The 17,014-nt window shown below is 39.0% G+C and overlaps 1 protein-coding gene across 1 annotated transcript in view; it reads left to right on the forward strand.

Annotated features, from left to right (window-relative positions):
* CHN1 (chimerin 1) overlaps positions 1-17,014 on the forward strand; it is a 209,995-nt gene that overhangs the window by 71,297 nt on the left and 121,684 nt on the right. The window lies entirely within an intron of this gene.

Genomic DNA, 17,014 nt, shown 5'->3' on the forward strand with positions numbered 1-17,014 from the left:
ATTTTTTTAGAGACAGAATCTTGCTCTGTTGCCTGGGCTGGAGTGCAGTGGCCCAATTTTAGCTCACTGCAGCCTTGCATTGCCAGGCTCAAGTGATCCTTCTACCTCAGCCTCCTGAGTAGCTGGGACTGCATGTGTGCACCACCATGGCTGGCTTTTTTGTTTTGTTTTGTTATAGAGACAAGGTCTTACTATGTTCCCCAGGCTTGTCTTGAACTCCTGGGCTCAAGCAATCCTCCTGCCTCAGGCTCCCAAAGTGCTGGGATTACAGGCATGAGCCACCGTGCCAGGCCAACACATGTTTTAAAAATGTTTTTCTTCAGGCCTACTTATAGAAGTAGGAAATTGACTGTAATCATTTTACTCACCTGTCTCGCCCAAGCAGATTATGTTCAGCACCTAGGTATGCTGACTGGTGTGTAGTATAGGTTGTTAAATACTGGTAGAATGGAATGAATGAATGAGTATCTTTGTCTAATTTATTTTTCAATACAATGTTCTTATAATATGGCTTACAAAATGTGTGCATTAATACCTATATCTGTTAGAGATGCTGTGGTTCTTTCTGTCACACGTATATATTTGTTCATTCAATCAGCATTCTTGGAGGGGCTACCATCTGCCAGGCCCTCAGGTTTCAAGTCAAATAAAGCAAGATCCCTCTCCTGAAGGAGCTTCCAGTCTAGGTGGGGAATGGAGCAGTAGCTCAACCTTGACGTAGTGCAGAAGCACAGAGTTGGTAGTATTTACCTTGATACACATGTATGCAGCTCCTCTGGCCAAGGGCAGAGTACTTGTGGGAGAGTGGTAAAAGATAAGTCTGGAATGCTAACCAGGCATTAGTAATAAAGGGTTCTATGTCCTAAGCTTAGAGTTTAGACTATAGAAGTGAAAATATGTTAAGCAGGAGAAAAACATGATTGGTTAGGCTTAGAAAGAACATCTGGCTGCAGGGAAGAGGATGGATATTTTAGAGACAAAAAGACAGGTTTAGGAGGCTATTACAATAGTCCTTGTGATAAGTGAAAAGAACCTGCAAGACACTGGTTCTGAGAATAGTCAAGAGGGATTAGGAAAGGGGAATATTTAAAGCGGTAGAATTCTCAGGACTTGGTGACAAGATGGTCATGGGTTGCAAGAGAGGGAGTCTAGTAGATTTTCAGGAACTAGTCAACTCTCCTAATCTTCTCTCACATCATACTTGCTTGGCAAAACTGCAACCCTATTGCTATCTCTGCCTATTTTGCACATTCTGCCAAGTAACAGTATGGCTGGAGGAAAATGAAATATTTTGGAATTTCTGAACTTCAAGTTGGTACTTAATGCTCCCTGTACTGCCTTTATTCATGTCATGCCTTTTCTCTCTTCTCAAACCTCTAATACAGGAGTCCCCAGCCCCTGTGCCACAGACTGGTACTGTCTTGTGGCTTGTTAGGAACTGGGCCACACAGCAGGAGGTGAGCAGCAGGCAAGTGAGCAAGTGAAGCTTCATCTGTGTTTATAGCTACTCCCCATTGCTCACATTACTGCCTGAGCTCTGCCTCCTGTCAGATCAGTAGTGGCATTAGATTCTCATAGGAGTGTGACCCCTATTGTGAACTGCCCATGCCAGGGATCTAGGTTGTGCACTTCTTATGAAAATCTAATGCCTGATGATCTGTCACTGTCTCCCATTACCCCCAGATGAGACTGTCTAGTTGCAAGAAAACAAGCTCAGGGCTCCCACTGATTCTATATTATGGTGAGTTGTATAATTATTTCATTATATATTACAATGTAATAATAATAGAAATAAAGTACACACTAAATGTAATGTGTGTGAATCATTCCAAAACCATCCCCTCACCTCTGACCCCAGTCTGTAGAAAAATTGAAAACTTGTCTCCCACGAAACTGGTCCCTGGTGCCAAAAAGGTTGGGGACCACTGCTCTGATACCTTACTCCCTCTCCTAATTTTCAGCTCATAATTTTGTATCCTGCTTTATTCCTGCTTAAAGCCATCAGAAGGGAATTTCCACAAACTTCCACTGTCACATCCACCCAACCACCAGCATTTGTGTCTGTATGTTCTGCATTCTTGCTTATCCTCATAGATGATAGCTAGCTCTTCACTACAGTAAACCTCATTTCCTCTCATCTGCTTAAGGACATAATCCTAGCAATTCTCTCCTTTCCTCCACCATCAACGGCTTTTCCCTTTCTGCAAGATCATTTTCGTCAGCCCACAAATATCCTATTATTTCTCCTATCTTAAAAAGTTCTCTTGACTCTGCTTTCTCCATTTGCCTCACTCAATTTCTTTGCTTTCTTTTGTAGAAAATATTTCAAAGTATTGTCTGTACTTGCTGTCTGCACTCAGAACTTTACCCACTGCCACTCCAAGTGGAACTGCTTTGGCAAGGTCAGCACTGACCTTCCCCATACATGCAAATCTGGTAGTTGGTTTTTCTCTCATCATCCCATTAGGAGCATCTGATACAAGTGATGACTTTCTCCTCCTTGATACATGTTTCTCACTTCGTTTCCAGAATACTACATTCTTTTGTTTTTTTCTCTTGCCCCCACAGTCTATTTCTGTGGTGCTACTTCAGCCTGATCTCTTGATTTTGGGGTGCCCCCAAATCCTCTCCTCTTTTCTTCTCTACCTATATTTACTTTATTATGATCTTACCAGTTTCAGGTTTTAATGTAACTTACATTTCTTTATATGTCCAGTCCTTTCTCCCAAACTCCTATATACATATATATATATACACACACATATATATATCCAGTTTCCTACGCTACATCCCCTCTCGTATGTCTAATAGACATCTCAAACAGAAATAGCCTGTTCAAAACAGAACTGAGCTTCACCTTCCTGCCCAATCTTCTATTACCACAGCCTTCCAGATCTCAATTGTTGGCAGTTACTTAATTCCAGTTGCCCAGATCAAAATCAGGAAGTCATATTGGGTCTATCTTCAGAATATGTCCAGAATCCTAACTGTATTAGTCTGTTCTCACACTGCTGTAAAGAAATGCCTGAGACTGGGTAATACATAGAGAAAAGAGGTGTTTAATTGGCTCATAGTTCCACAGGCTGTACAGGAAGCATGGCTGGGGAGGCCTCAGGAAACTTTTACTCATGGTGGAAGGCAAAGCCAGAGCAGCCATCTTCACATGGCCATAGCAGGAGGAAGACAGAGAGAGGGCAGGCGCCACACACTTTTAAACAACCAGATTTCATGAGAACTCTTATCACAAAAACAGCACCAAAGAGGGAAATCCACCCCCATAATCCAATCACCTCCCACCAATCCCCACGTCCAACATTGGGGATTTCAATTCGACATGACATTTGGGTGGAGACACAGATCTAAACCATATCACTAACTTTTAGTGGTAACCTGTTTCATGGCTACCAATCAAGGATGAACTGTGGAAGCTGTGAGATACTCAGCAAAATCCAGTCTTCCTTCCTTTGAAAACCTGGGTAGCCTAAATTTTCCCAGCCTCTTTTAGATACTTATGTCAATTTGACAGTTTTCTCTAGTGGAACAGACATTAACTTTAATGCTAGACCCATTAAAACTTTTTGCCAACTTAAATCCTGCTTGCATTCAGGTAAAAACATCTCCACAAGGAGATGGTATATCTACAAAATGGAGGGGATATGGATGTAGGACAGTTGTCTTGCCAACCTGAGTACATATACAGGAATGTTATATAAACGAGAAATACACTTCTGTTGTGTCTAGTTATTATATATTTAGGTTGATTTGTCATAGTGAATTATCCTACCTTACCACACAGTAATCCCTCAGGAGGGTAACTGAGCTAGTTCTTAACTGATGTTTCCTCTCATAGTCTATTCCCAGCACAGAGTAATCTTTTTGAAAGCACAGTCAGCTCATGTCACTGTTCTGCTCAGAACTCTCCATTGGCTTTCCCTTTCACTCAGAGTAAAAGCCAAACATTCACAATGCCTTATAAGGTCCTCTCTAACTCATCTCTTACTGCTTCCTTGCCTCCTCTTTCCTGCCCCTGTTCTGCTTCAGCCCCACCAGTCTTCATGCTCCTCAGATACAGCAGGTGTGATCCTTTCTCAGCCCTCCCGCTGACTCCTCTTCCTGGAATGTTCTCTCTGATACACACTTGGCTCATTCATTCATATGCTTCAAATCTTCCCAGCGAGGCCCATTGTGACCACTATATTAAGAATTAGACTTTGTCATCCCCCCAGCATTCCCAGTCTTTTCCTGTTCTACTTTGTCTTGTCTACACAACACTTTTCATTTTGTTACATACTATATAGTTCACTTACTTATTATTGTTTACTGCTGTTTTCCCTTACTAGAATAGAGGCTCTATGCAGGTAGCGATTTTGGTCTGTTTTGTTTATCAGTATTTCCCAGGTTCCTGGAACAGTGCTTGACACATAGTAGGTGCTTAATAAAGACTTGTTAATTGAATGGATGGGAGGTACAATGTGCTTGTTTTATACTTAGTCCTTTTGAGAGGACATATTCTGTTAGGTGGGAGCATTGAGTTTGGCACAGGAGTGGGAGGAAAGCACTCTAACTGAAATTAGAGTTTGGCCACTGGTTGCACTATGTGCTCACACAGCCTATAGTGCAACTTTTGGTTCCAAAAAAATAAAGATTCACATGCTCATATATCTTGGTGTTGTGATAATCTGTTATTTAACACTTATAATATGCTTTGCAAATAGAAGCATTTTATATGAATGCTGAGTGATAGCTGTGAATTATTGAAACCAACCATTTATTTAAAAATCATCCTATCACTCAAAGGCTATTTTATTTTCCATATATTTCTTTTGAAGTGGTCTTTTAGTGCTATCTTTTGCTCTTGTTTAAAATTCAGATATAGGCCTGGTGCAGTGGCTCATGCCTGTAATCCCAGCACTTTGGGAGGCCGAGGCAGGCAGATCACGAGATCAGGAGTTCGAGACCATCCTGGCTAATATGGTGAAACCCCGTTTCTACTGAAAATACAAAAAAATTAGCCAGACTTAGGTGGTGCACACCTGTAATCCCAGCTACTTGGGAGGCTGAGGCAGGAGAATGGCATAAAACTCAGGAGGCAGAGCTTGCAGTGAGCTGAGATCGCGCCACTGCACTCCAGCCTGGGAGACAGAGCGAGACTGTGTCTCAAAAAAAAAAAAAAAAAAAAAATCAGCTATAGTAAATTCCTGTAATTGTTTGTTACCTAGGCATCCATCTTGAATATTAAGTTGGACTTTTTCATACCAGAAACAGGGCTTAGTCACCCTTGACACAGTTTCTAATTCCCTACCTCCTGCCAGTTTCTTAATGTTGCTGATCCAGATATTTGCCTTATGCAGCCTCTTTTGTTGACCTCCCTTCGGGCCAGCTAGGTACAACCTACTTGACTTGCCCCCCAACCCCCATACCCTGGCATGGTCTGCCCAGATATGTCTAATTGACCACCTCTGAGTCACAGCATGACTCCACGGAGCTCATGCCTGCTTTTTGTAAGCCCACCAGTAACACCCTGGGCTGTAATAAAGTGCTTTGATCTCTTCCTTTCTCTCTTGTGATCCCACCTGCTGGTTGCATGTGCAAGTGGCCTCCTCACTTTTCTGGCATTTTGAGGTGTGCTGTCCTCTTCTCTGCAATAATCACCAAGTAATACACTGCTTCTGTTATGTCATGCACTTTGCTTTTTTGTTTCCTTCTCTGTCTCACCTAACATATCCATACCTGACTCTCTTCCTGGTTAGGGCTCTCCTAGAAAATGGCTATCTCGGGAGAAATAAATTGGACACAGGTCAGACAAGAGCCACAAGTTATATCTGCTGGTATAAAAAAGTTTCCTGTGACACCTGGTCATGGGTCAGACACTTAGGCATTAGGCCATCGACTGCACAAAAAAGTATCCTGTTAAAGACAAGCTATACACATCTGTGACCACTTACCCTGGAACCCTGTTAGGGCAGGGCTTGAATTTATAGCCACTCTCCAGAGAGAGACTCCAACGCTAAGAGGAAAACACACCATCAGAGTTCACAAACAAGTAGTAAGATATGCATTGGAGTAAAAATCTGCAATATCCTAATGTAGACGCACATTTGTAAAACTGAAGATCACAGTGACAATTCCAAAAGGAACTTCTTTACGAGTTAATTATTAAATAAACAGATTGGTAGTTTCCACACCTTAACCACTACTGGTTACTTGAATCTAAGGTAGGAAAATAGTGAATACAAAGAAGTTTGAATTATGAAACTTATGTATTATCCTTTTCCAATGCAGTCTGATTTTTTGAAAACTGAAAACCAAAAAACTAATCTTAAGAAGCTGAGTTTTTTGCAAAGGGTTTTCTCAAGTTTTTTTTCCTTTTTTTTTTGAAATAGAGTTTCACTCTGTCACCCAGGCTGGAGTGCAGTGGCGTGATCTCAGCTCACTGCAACCTCCAACTCCCGAGTTCAAGTGATTCTTATGCCTCAGTCTCCCGAGTAGCTGAGACTACAGGCACTTGCCACCATGCGTGGCTAATTTTTGTATTTTTAGTAGAGGCAGGGTTTCACCATGTTGGCCAGACTGGTCTTGAACTTCTGACTTCAGGTGATCTGCCCACCTTTGCCTCCCAAAGGGCTGGGACTACAGGCATCAGCCACCATGTCTGGCCTTTGCAAGTTATTAAGTAGTATTTATGGAGTATTAAAAAAAACTTTGTAAATATTCTTTATTGAATTAGTAAAATTTGATTGTAGATAGTGAGATAACTTATTTGGCATGCTGAAGGTTAATGGTTTTCTTTGAGAAAATGTAAAACACAATGGAAAACAAGCTGCATTTCTAGTACTGGTAACTAGAATGCTGTAGCACTGAGTAGGAAGGCAGGTATCTGAAAGTTTATCTTACTACAAATGGAGTAATAAAAGTCAAACAATCTGTGTAAGTTTCATAACATATCTGATTCTCATTTTCCCGATTGTTTCCCCTGTAAGTCACTTCCAACTCTGTGTAGGTCTTTGATAAGTATTCCTCCACTTTGCTGCTACTCAGTTTTTTTCTTGAAGATTTTGTAAGTTTAAAGTTTATTGATTTGTTGAAGCTTAGCTATTACCATATTGATATTTTCTATGGCTTAAAGTGCAGTGAGAAAAATAATTTAGAAAACATAGTGAAAATATGTGTTTCAATGGAAAACTGCCTTGTCTGCAGAGAGCACATTTTCCCAGGTTATCTGGTTCTAGCCTTTCCTTGGCTTTGGCCTATTTTAAACTCTGTAACTTGTAGATAGCTGGTAGTAATGCGTTTATAGACATGTATGTTTTGCCTTGTCCAGCGAAGGTTCAGTCATACACCTCTCCCATGCATACCATTGTGGAAAAACTCATTTTGCCCTTATTTGCACATTCATTTCAAAATTTCTAATCTATAAATGTGTCTGTTCTTCAGATTATCTTTTCGACTGGCTATATCATCTGCCTGATCCCCTCATTGATTAATGATTACAATTAAACTTTGAATGTGTTTATTTTTATATCTGTATGAGTCATGATTTCCTTTATTTGTGAATTATCTTTAAACAACAGTTAGATCCCTTACTTTGATTTTTTTCACTTAAATATAACTGTATCTTAATATGATGAATAATTTATAAGAAACTTGTAAAGTTTGTTATTCAATTCTAATTTCGACTTAAAATATGATAGCAGTGTATATATAGAATTACTATGATTATTTTCCTAAGCCATGAGTCAGTGGCAGTGGCTTCTGTTTCTCTTCCTCTCTGCCCTTCCTCCTTCCTTACTTTATAGTATAAGAAATTAAAATAGATCCAAAGCTAGAGTTGAATCCTGACTGTCTTACTAGCCTTTAATTCGGAATATACCTCTGTAGATAGCAAATATCAAATGCATATTGTTCTCCTTTTCCCCTTCTACTTCTCCAGACAACTGAGCCATTTTGGAGTATAATGCAGAACCAAATCTTCAGTTGAGAATACTTATTTTTTTAATGTATAATCTTTATATACATATTCTCTAGACTGTTACCTGAAAAAAAAGTACTATTTTGCCAGTGTAGTCATATTATTTTCATGTATGTAATGTGCTAGCTTTTAAGAAGCATCATATAGACTTCCAGACTAGGTTTAAAATGCTAAATTGCCTGCCTATGTGTATCATTTTTCACAGGGTGAACAAAGGACATAATGATTCCTTTGACTTCTGACCCGATGACTACCACTGTAGGCAAGAACAACGTTAAACATTTTTGAAATTTTGTAAATGTTTTAGTGGCATTACCTGCAGAATTTTATTGTTGTGGTTTTTTTTGAGTTTTTTTTTTTTTTTTTTTTTTTTTTTTTTTTGGACTACTGTCTTGAACTGTAGCCATGGAAAAGTTTCTTTACTAAAAGAAATAAACAGGAATAAGAAAAAGAAATAATATAACATTGTTGGGGAGAAGAGAAGGGAATTAACATTTATAATACTTTTATTGCTTATTTCTACTCTTTTCAAATTTCCTGTGGAGAGCAAAATACTTCTACATTAAAAAAGCTTTTATTGTCTTTGTTGAAAATAAGATACAAGAAGTCAGACTTTAATTTGAAAAAATATAATGTAGTGAATTAGATTAAAATGTTTATGTATGAGGAAAATAGGCCCAGTATGGTGGCTCATGCCTGTAATCATAACACTTTGGGAGGCCAAGGCAAGAGGATTGCCTGAGCCCAGGAGTTCAAGACCAGTCTAGGCAATGTGGCAAAATCCTATGTAAACCAAAAGTATCTGAGACAGGTCTTAATTAATTTAGAAAGTTTATTTTGACAGAGTTAAGGATGCATGCTTGGGAGGCAGGAGTCTGTGCCTTTCTCTAAAGATGATTGTGAGGGAGTCAGTATTTAAAGGGGAAAGAGCAGATATTGGGGAAGGAGGAAGGAATTTGAAAAAGGTGTGGGTAGGCCGGGCGCAGTGGCTCACGCCTGTAATCCCAGCACTTTTGGAGGCCAAGGCAGGCAGATCACGAAGTCAGGAGATCGAGACTATCCTGGCAAACACGGTGAAACCCCGTCTCTACTAAAAAATACAAAAAAATTAGCTGGGCGTGGTGGCGGGCGCCTGTAGTCCCAGCTACTCGGGAGGCTGAGGCAGGAGAATGGCGTGAACCTGGGAGGCGGAGCTTGCAGTGAGCCGAGATTGCGCCCCTGCACTCCAGCCTGGGCAACAGAGCAAGACTCTGTCTTAAAAAAAAAAAAAAAAAAAAAGGTGTAGGTAGATAAGAGACAAATGGTTGCACCCTTGAGTCTTTGGTCAGACTTTCACCAAATACACAATTTACCTTGTGAGGGGAGATAGGGAAATAGTCACTTAGGCCTTTGTCTAGCTCAGTGAATCTGCATTTTTCCATCAGAGGAAGCAATCAGATATACATTTGTCTCAGGTTGGCACAGGGATGACTTGGAGTTCTGTCCTTTGTCCAGCACTTGTGAAAGTAAGCTATCAATTTACATTGCCAGGGTGAAAGTCAACAGAATAAAATGGGAGGCAGGTTTGCCTGATGCAGTTCTCAGCTTGACTTTTCCCTTTGGCTTAGTGATTTGGGGGTCCTGATAATTTATTTTTCTTTCACACTCATCTCTACAAAATTTAAAAAATAATCAGCTTGGTGTGGTGGCATGTGCCTGTAGTCCCAGCTACTCAGGGGTCTGAGGTAGGAGGATTGCTTGAGCCCCAGAATTCAAGGTTGCAGTGAGCTATGATCACCACTGCACTCCAGCCTGGGTGACAGAGCAAGACCTTGTCTCACAAAAGAAAAAAAAAAAAGAAAGTAGTTCATTGTTTATAAAACTGTACAGTCAATGTTAATTTAATGAATTTCAGTGATATTTTAAACATTGTAAAATGATTGATCTGCTGTTCAGTTACTTATTGCATTCCTACATTGTACTATGTATTTTATGCCACATTCAATAATGGTAGATTAACTTAAAAGTTTTTTTCTCCAGTGAAATAGCATATAACATTTATGCAAACCATGCTATTGTTAACAGAAAAACCAAACACTGTAAAATATTTAAAAATTCATTCTGAGCCAATTTAAGTAACAAGGCCCAGAGAACATTCTCAAGAGCTTGTGAGAAAATGTGCCTGAGGCAGTTGGGTTAGTTCAGTTTTATACATTTTAGGGAGACAGGAATTATGGGTAAAATCATAAATCCATACATGGAAGAACATTGGTTCAGCCTAAAGAGGTGTTATATCTTGAAGTGTTACAGTCATAGGTGGATTCAGATATTTTTTGATTGGCAGTTGGTTGAAAGAGTTAAACTTTGCTTAAAGACTTGAAGTCAGTAGAAAGAAATGCTTGACTTAAGGTAGAGGGAGTTGTGGAGACCAAGGTTCTTGTTATGTAGATGAAGCCTCTGGGTAGCAGCCTTTGGAAAGAAAAGATGGTAAATGTCTCTTTTAGACCTTAAAGGTGTCACATTCTTGTTTAATCACTCCTATGTCCAGGAAAGACCTAGAAAGGAAAGGCCTGGCTGTATTAATGGAAATTCTCCACAGTTGCAAATTCCCCCACAAGGGATGGCCTTTGCAGGGCCTTTTCAAAATATGTCAAAGAAATATATTTTGGGATAAAATATTTGTATCTCCTTTGGAATCTGCTATCTGTCATATGATACCATACCAGAGTTGGATTGGAATTTGGTATCTTATTGCCACAGTCTCTGTTGTCAGCCTTATGATCTCTATTTCAATGTTAATGCTGGTCAGTTGTGCCTAAACACCAAAAGGGAGCGGGGCGGGGGAGGTATGAGGAGGTGTGTCCAACCTCTCTTCCCATCATGGCTAGGAATTCAGTTTTTCAGGTTTCTTTGGGGCCCCATTGGCCAACAGGGAGTCCATTTAGTTGGTTGGAGACCTTAGGATTTTTGTTTGTTTGTTTATATGGTAAAACATTTTATAGGCACCTTTTATTTTCAGTTAGAAATCATTTTTCTTTTCTTCACTTCTCATTTTTCCTACCCATTTTATGGTATCATGAAAAAATGTTAACTACTAAGTACAGAAAATTGGAGAAAGCAAAGCACATAATTCAATACAAGTACTCATTTTAAAACATATCTTAGTTACATTGAGTTCAACCAGTTTTAGTCTGTAAACAGTTTCCTATTATTATTAATTTATAAAACTTAGAAACAAGCATATAAATGTTTGTGTAAGCATAAAGATGTTTTTCCTATAGCATGTAACACTTGAAGTTCCTCATTTGATGTATTTGCAAGTAAACTAATTTAGGGTTATTAATAATCATTTTTATATTAACGAATTCCTTAATTTAATTATCCAAGTACTGTTATATTGTCTCTGAGTTTGAAAAGACGATTCCAAATCACCACTGAAGTAATCATACCTTAGATCTCAGCAAAACATCTAAATGCTATTGTAGAGGAAGAAAAACTTCTCTACCCTATTAGATTCAGTAGCTGGGATTTTTGGACTATACTGACAAAAGGCAGATTAACAGGAGAAAAGGTTTATTTCACATGCACATGGAGAGGGGGATCTCACAGAAAAGAAGTGAAAACAGCAAGGAGGCAGTTAGACTTGGGGGTTATATACCATTTTAACAAAGGGTGATAGAGATAAGAGACTAGACAAAGAAAAAGGGATTTGGCCTTGGCAGGGTGGTAAGTTGTGGGAAGGAAATATGTGATAAATAAGAATTTTTAGTAAGATTTGTTATGCAGACTCAGGTCATCTCAGGAGATAAGAATTGTCTCTGGAGTTGATTTCCTCTTCCTATCCTAGTGTGGTATAAGAGTACATCTTTACATATGGAAATTGTCTTTACAAATGTAAATTTCTTTTACAAAAGGGAATTTATGCTGTTTTTAGACAGAAAGGGGGAGTACAGAAAGTGTCTATGTTTGATGTTTCTAAATTGTTTAAATAATTTTAAAATAATTTAAATTTTTAAAATATAATTAATCAGTTTAAAATAATTCTTATGCTAATGTAGCATGTTTTAGGGTAGTGTATTGTGATCCCCTTTACTATCTAGACATGAGAGAAAAAAATCTAAACTTAAGTTTTGATTGACATTTCAATTATAAAAATACAGGAAAGATGAAATTGGTGTGTGAATTTTATTTTTGATATAGTGCTTATTATATATAAAATACTCTTAATTATCAGTGCTAATTCCTTTAATTCAGAATTATTTTGGGTAAAGCAAATAATTATTTAGTAATATAAGGCCGTAATCAATTGTTTTCTGAAGATGATTACTTAGGCAATTAATGGAAGCAGATTATGGACTTACTGTAAGACTCCTGAATAAATAATCAGTATTTGTCTTGGATTGGGAAATGTAATGGATTGCCACACCATTTGCAGCCACCAATCTCACTACTGTCACACTTCTTTGTACTTGTCCAGGATTTTCCTTGATAAGTAGAGTATTTTCAAAAGCTCTCCTTTAACCTCAGTGCCATATACCTTCAACTACCTGCAAAGATCTCATGATTTGAAGGAAAGGTCATGATCTCTTCTCAAAATGTTGGGGGACCCCATTCTAATGTGTCTCAAGCTTCGATATTAGGTTACACAAAAGCTAATATTAATTTATATTGTTGGCCGGGCGCGGTGGTTCACACCTGTAATCCCAGCACTTTGGGAGGCCGAGGTGGGTGGATCACAAGGTGAGGAGATGGAGACCATCCTGGCTAACACAGTGAAACCCCATCTCTACTAAAAATACAAAAAATTAGCCGGGCATGGTGGCGGGCGCCTGTAGTCCCAGCTACTCGGGAGGCTGAGGCGGGAGAATGGCGTGAACCCAGGAGGCGGAGCTTGCAGTGAGCCAAGATCAAGCCACTGCACTCCAGCCTGGGTGACAGAGCGAGACTCCGTCTCAAAAAAAAAAAAAAAAAAAAATTTATATTGTTAAGGGTGATATTAGGTTTATAATTAATGTACAAATACATTTTTCTTTAAGAGTTATGATATTATGGTCAAGATTAAAGTTCCTTTTATGCCTTTTCCTTGGCCTCCTCAGGTCTGTTCTCCACCCACTTTCCTTGAGGTAACAATTTGAATTTGGTATGCATACTTCCAGATCTCTATTTATGCCATAAATACATATCGTGTGTGTGTGCTTTTTCCTAAACGGTGTCATTCTATATTGTTATTTCATAATTTATATTTGTATTCAATAGTTTGTCTTAATGATTTTGCCATGTTAGTCTCGATAGATCTACATTGTTCCTTCAAACTGTGTATATTATTTACATTATAAATCAGGTTAGTTATTGCCCTATTGGTGTATATTTAAAATGGTTTTTTTTTTTTTTTTTTTTTTTTTTTGAGACAGTCTCGCTGTCACCCAGGCTGGAGTGCAGTGGCGCGATCTCGGCTCACTGCAGGCTCCGCCCCCCGGGGTTCACGCCATTCTCCTGCCTCAGCCTCCCAAGTAGTTGGGACTACAGGCGCCCACCACCTCGCCTGGCTAATTTTTTGTATTTTTAGTAGAGACGGGGTTTCACTGTGTTAGCCAGGATGGTCTCGATCTCCTGACCTCGTGATCTGCCCGCCTCGGCCTCCCAAAGTGAAAATATTTTTTATATATGTATGAGTGAATGAATGAATAAATGAATGACAGGGTCTTACTCTGTCGCTCAGGCTGAGAGTGCAGTGATGTGATCATGGCTCACTGCAGCCTCAACCTCCTGGGCTCAGGCAATCCTCTCATCTCAGCCTCCTGAATACCTAGGACTACAGGCATGTGCCACCACCAAAAAAATATTTAAAAATATTTTGTAGAGATAGGGGTCTTGCTGTGTTGCCAGGCTAGACTTGAGCTTGTGGCCTCAAGCAGTTCTCCTACCTTGGTCTCCCAAAGTGCTGGGATTACAGGTATGAGCCACCATGCCTGACTAACCCATTTTAAAAATGACTATGAACAGTGCATATGAGAACATTCTTATTCACGTTTTCATGTGTACATGTGCATGTATATCTTCCTTTAGAGTAAATACTGAGCATTTCACATTTTTAGTTGGAAAGGACACTGCTAAATGGTTCTTTTGAGTAACATTTTATCATATGATGCTATAGAAAATTAATTATCTAAGACTTAAACATTGAAATTTAATCTTTGCAAGCAAAGGTTTATTCTCAAGCAGTTGCCTGACTCCATTCTATAAGCTCTGGACTGAAACTAGAATAGCCATCATCTGTAGCTGTAGGAGCCAGCTGACATATTCTTAGTACACTGAGTTTTATGAGCAGAGAAATTATTATGAAACAAGGCCAAATCAGGTGGAACTTACCTCAGGAAGATCATAAATAACCTGACTACAGCCTCACAGATAACAGAAGATTCATGAGCGATAAAGTATTATTTAAGTATATGATATGGTTTGGCTGTGTCCTCACCCAAATCTTATCTTGAATTGTAGTTCCCATAATTCCCATGTGTTGGGCGAGGGACCCAGTGGGAGATAATTGAATCATGGGAGCAATTACCTTCATGCAGTTCTCGTGATAGTGAGTGAGTTCTCATGAGATCTGGTGGTTTTGTAAGGGGCTTTTCCCTCTTTTGCTTGGCACTTCTTCTTGCTGCCGCCATATGAAGAAGGACCTGTTTGCTTCCCCTTCTGCCATGATTGTAAGTTTCCTGAAACCTCCCAGCCATGTGGAACTGTGAGTTAATTAAACCTCTTTCCTTTATAAATTACCCAGTTTCATCACGTATGTCTTTATTAAAAGTGTGAGGATGGACTAATACAGTATAATTTTTATGAAAAGTTAAAATCATGACTCTCCTATAGATATGAAAATGAACACGTTAAAAATTTATTTTACTCATAAAATGTGAGAGAACTAGGCAGATGTTATAATCGGTTGAAAGGAAAACTCCAAAAACTCTTGTATGGAGTCAAGGAATATTGAGATGAATTGCACATGGAGACAAAACTAGTTTTTCCACTCGGAGAGAGGGTAGGGAAAAAGTCAGTTCAACCACAAATATGCAGGAAAAAAATGTGTCTATTAGTTACCTACAACTTAGGCAGTACCAAAATAGCTCAGACAAAAGGCACTGTGCTAGAATCTGATAAGCCAGTAGGGTATGCTATAGATTAGGTGTCCCCAATCCCCAGGCCATGGACCAGTACCACTCTGTGGCCTGTCAGGAACCAGGCTGCACAGCAGGAGGTGAATGGTAGGTGAGCCAGTGAAGTTTCATCTACAGCCACTCCCCATTGCCCACATTATTGCCTGAGCTCCGCCTCCTCTCAGATCAGCGGCCATATTAGACTCACGGGAACACGAACCCTATTGTGAATTGCACACGCAAGGGACCTAGGTTGCATGCCCCTTATGAGAATCCAATGCTTGATGATCTGTCACTGTCTCCCATCACCCCCAGATGGGACCATCTAGTTGCAGGAAAACAAGCTCAGGGCTCTCACTGATTCTACATTATGGTGAGTATATAATAATAATAGAAATAAAGTGCACAGTAAGTGCAATGTGCTTGAATCATCCTGAAACCATTCCCCTGCTCCTGCCCTGGTCCATGGAAAAATTGTCTTCCCCAAAACCAGTCCCTGGTGCCAAAAATGTTGGGGATCACTGCTATAGATGATGCACAATTTTTTATTGAAACACAAAAGTTTTTCTATGCTGTGAGTAACTATATCAAGTTTGCTGAAAACAATATCAGACTTGGCACCCAAGCTGTATGCAGAACTAAGGGAGAAGATCACTGAAAAGATAGGCTTTGAGTTGCTTTGGGAACTGCCATATTTAACCAAATTCAAATGAGTCAGTGTCAAATAGACAGAGGGCTTGTTCCCTTTTTGCCATTTTTGAGTAAGAATCCCAATTGTGCCTTGAGCCCCACCACTTGAACAAGTAACCTTGAATAAGTTATGTAATCTCTCGGATGCTCAGTTTCTCCACTACCATGATTCTGCGATCTCACTAGTTGGTGTGTACCCAAAGGAAATAAAATTAATATGTTGATGAAATATCTGCACTCCCATGTTCATTGCAGCATTATTCATAGTATTCAAGATATGGAACCAACCTAAATGTTCATCAGTGAATGAATGGATAAAAAAAATGTGGTGTATATATACATAATGGAATACTGTATATTTCATTTCGGTATACAGTGGAATGCTGTTTATTTCAAATTGAATACCAAAGGAAGTCCTGTCATTTGCAACAACACGGATGAACTTAGAGGACATTATGTTAAGTGAAACAAAGCAGGCCCAGAACGACAAATACTGCATGATCTCACTTGTGGAATCTAAAAATGTTGAATTCGTAGTAGCAAGAAGTAGAATAGTGGTTATCAGAGGCAGAGGGAAGGAGTAGGAAAGAATGTGGTTGGGGTGGGAATTCAGGAGATATTGGTTAAAGGATACAAAATTTCATTTAGGTTGGAGGAATATGTTCAAAAGATCTGTTGTACAACTTAGTGACTATAGTTAATAACAATGTATTATATACTTGAAAATTGCTGAGGGTAAATTTTACGTGTTCTAACCACAAAAAAAAGTATGTGAAGTATTGTGTGTGTTAATTAGCTTATTTTAGCCATTCCACAATATGTACAAATATCAAAACATCATGCCATATACCATAATACACACACACACCCCTTTTATTTGTTAATTATAAGTACATTTAAAAGAAAAGGTGAATTTTGCCCAGAAAAATAAATAAAATGAGGATGATAATACTATTTCATAAAGACGAAGTAGAATAATTCCTGTCTTATTTTGAGGATTCAGTGATCTTTAAATGTAACTAAAACACATAGCAAATAGCAAGAGCTCAATAACATAGTTCGTGGTGTCATCAAAGTACCTACTAGGGAAAAGCTTTTTTGCTGTTCCTATGATTTTGTAGTCAGAGTTGGCATCTTGCCATTCAGGACTCACTTTAAATGTCATCTCAGAGAGAGCTTTGCTAACCACCCAGCTTAATAAGTAGCTCACTAGTCTTCCCTT

This window comes from Hylobates moloch, unplaced genomic scaffold (genome assembly GCF_009828535.3).
Source record: "Hylobates moloch isolate HMO894 unplaced genomic scaffold, HMol_V3 SCAFFOLD_1, whole genome shotgun sequence".
In the NCBI taxonomy this organism is placed as follows: Eukaryota; Metazoa; Chordata; class Mammalia; order Primates; family Hylobatidae; genus Hylobates; species Hylobates moloch.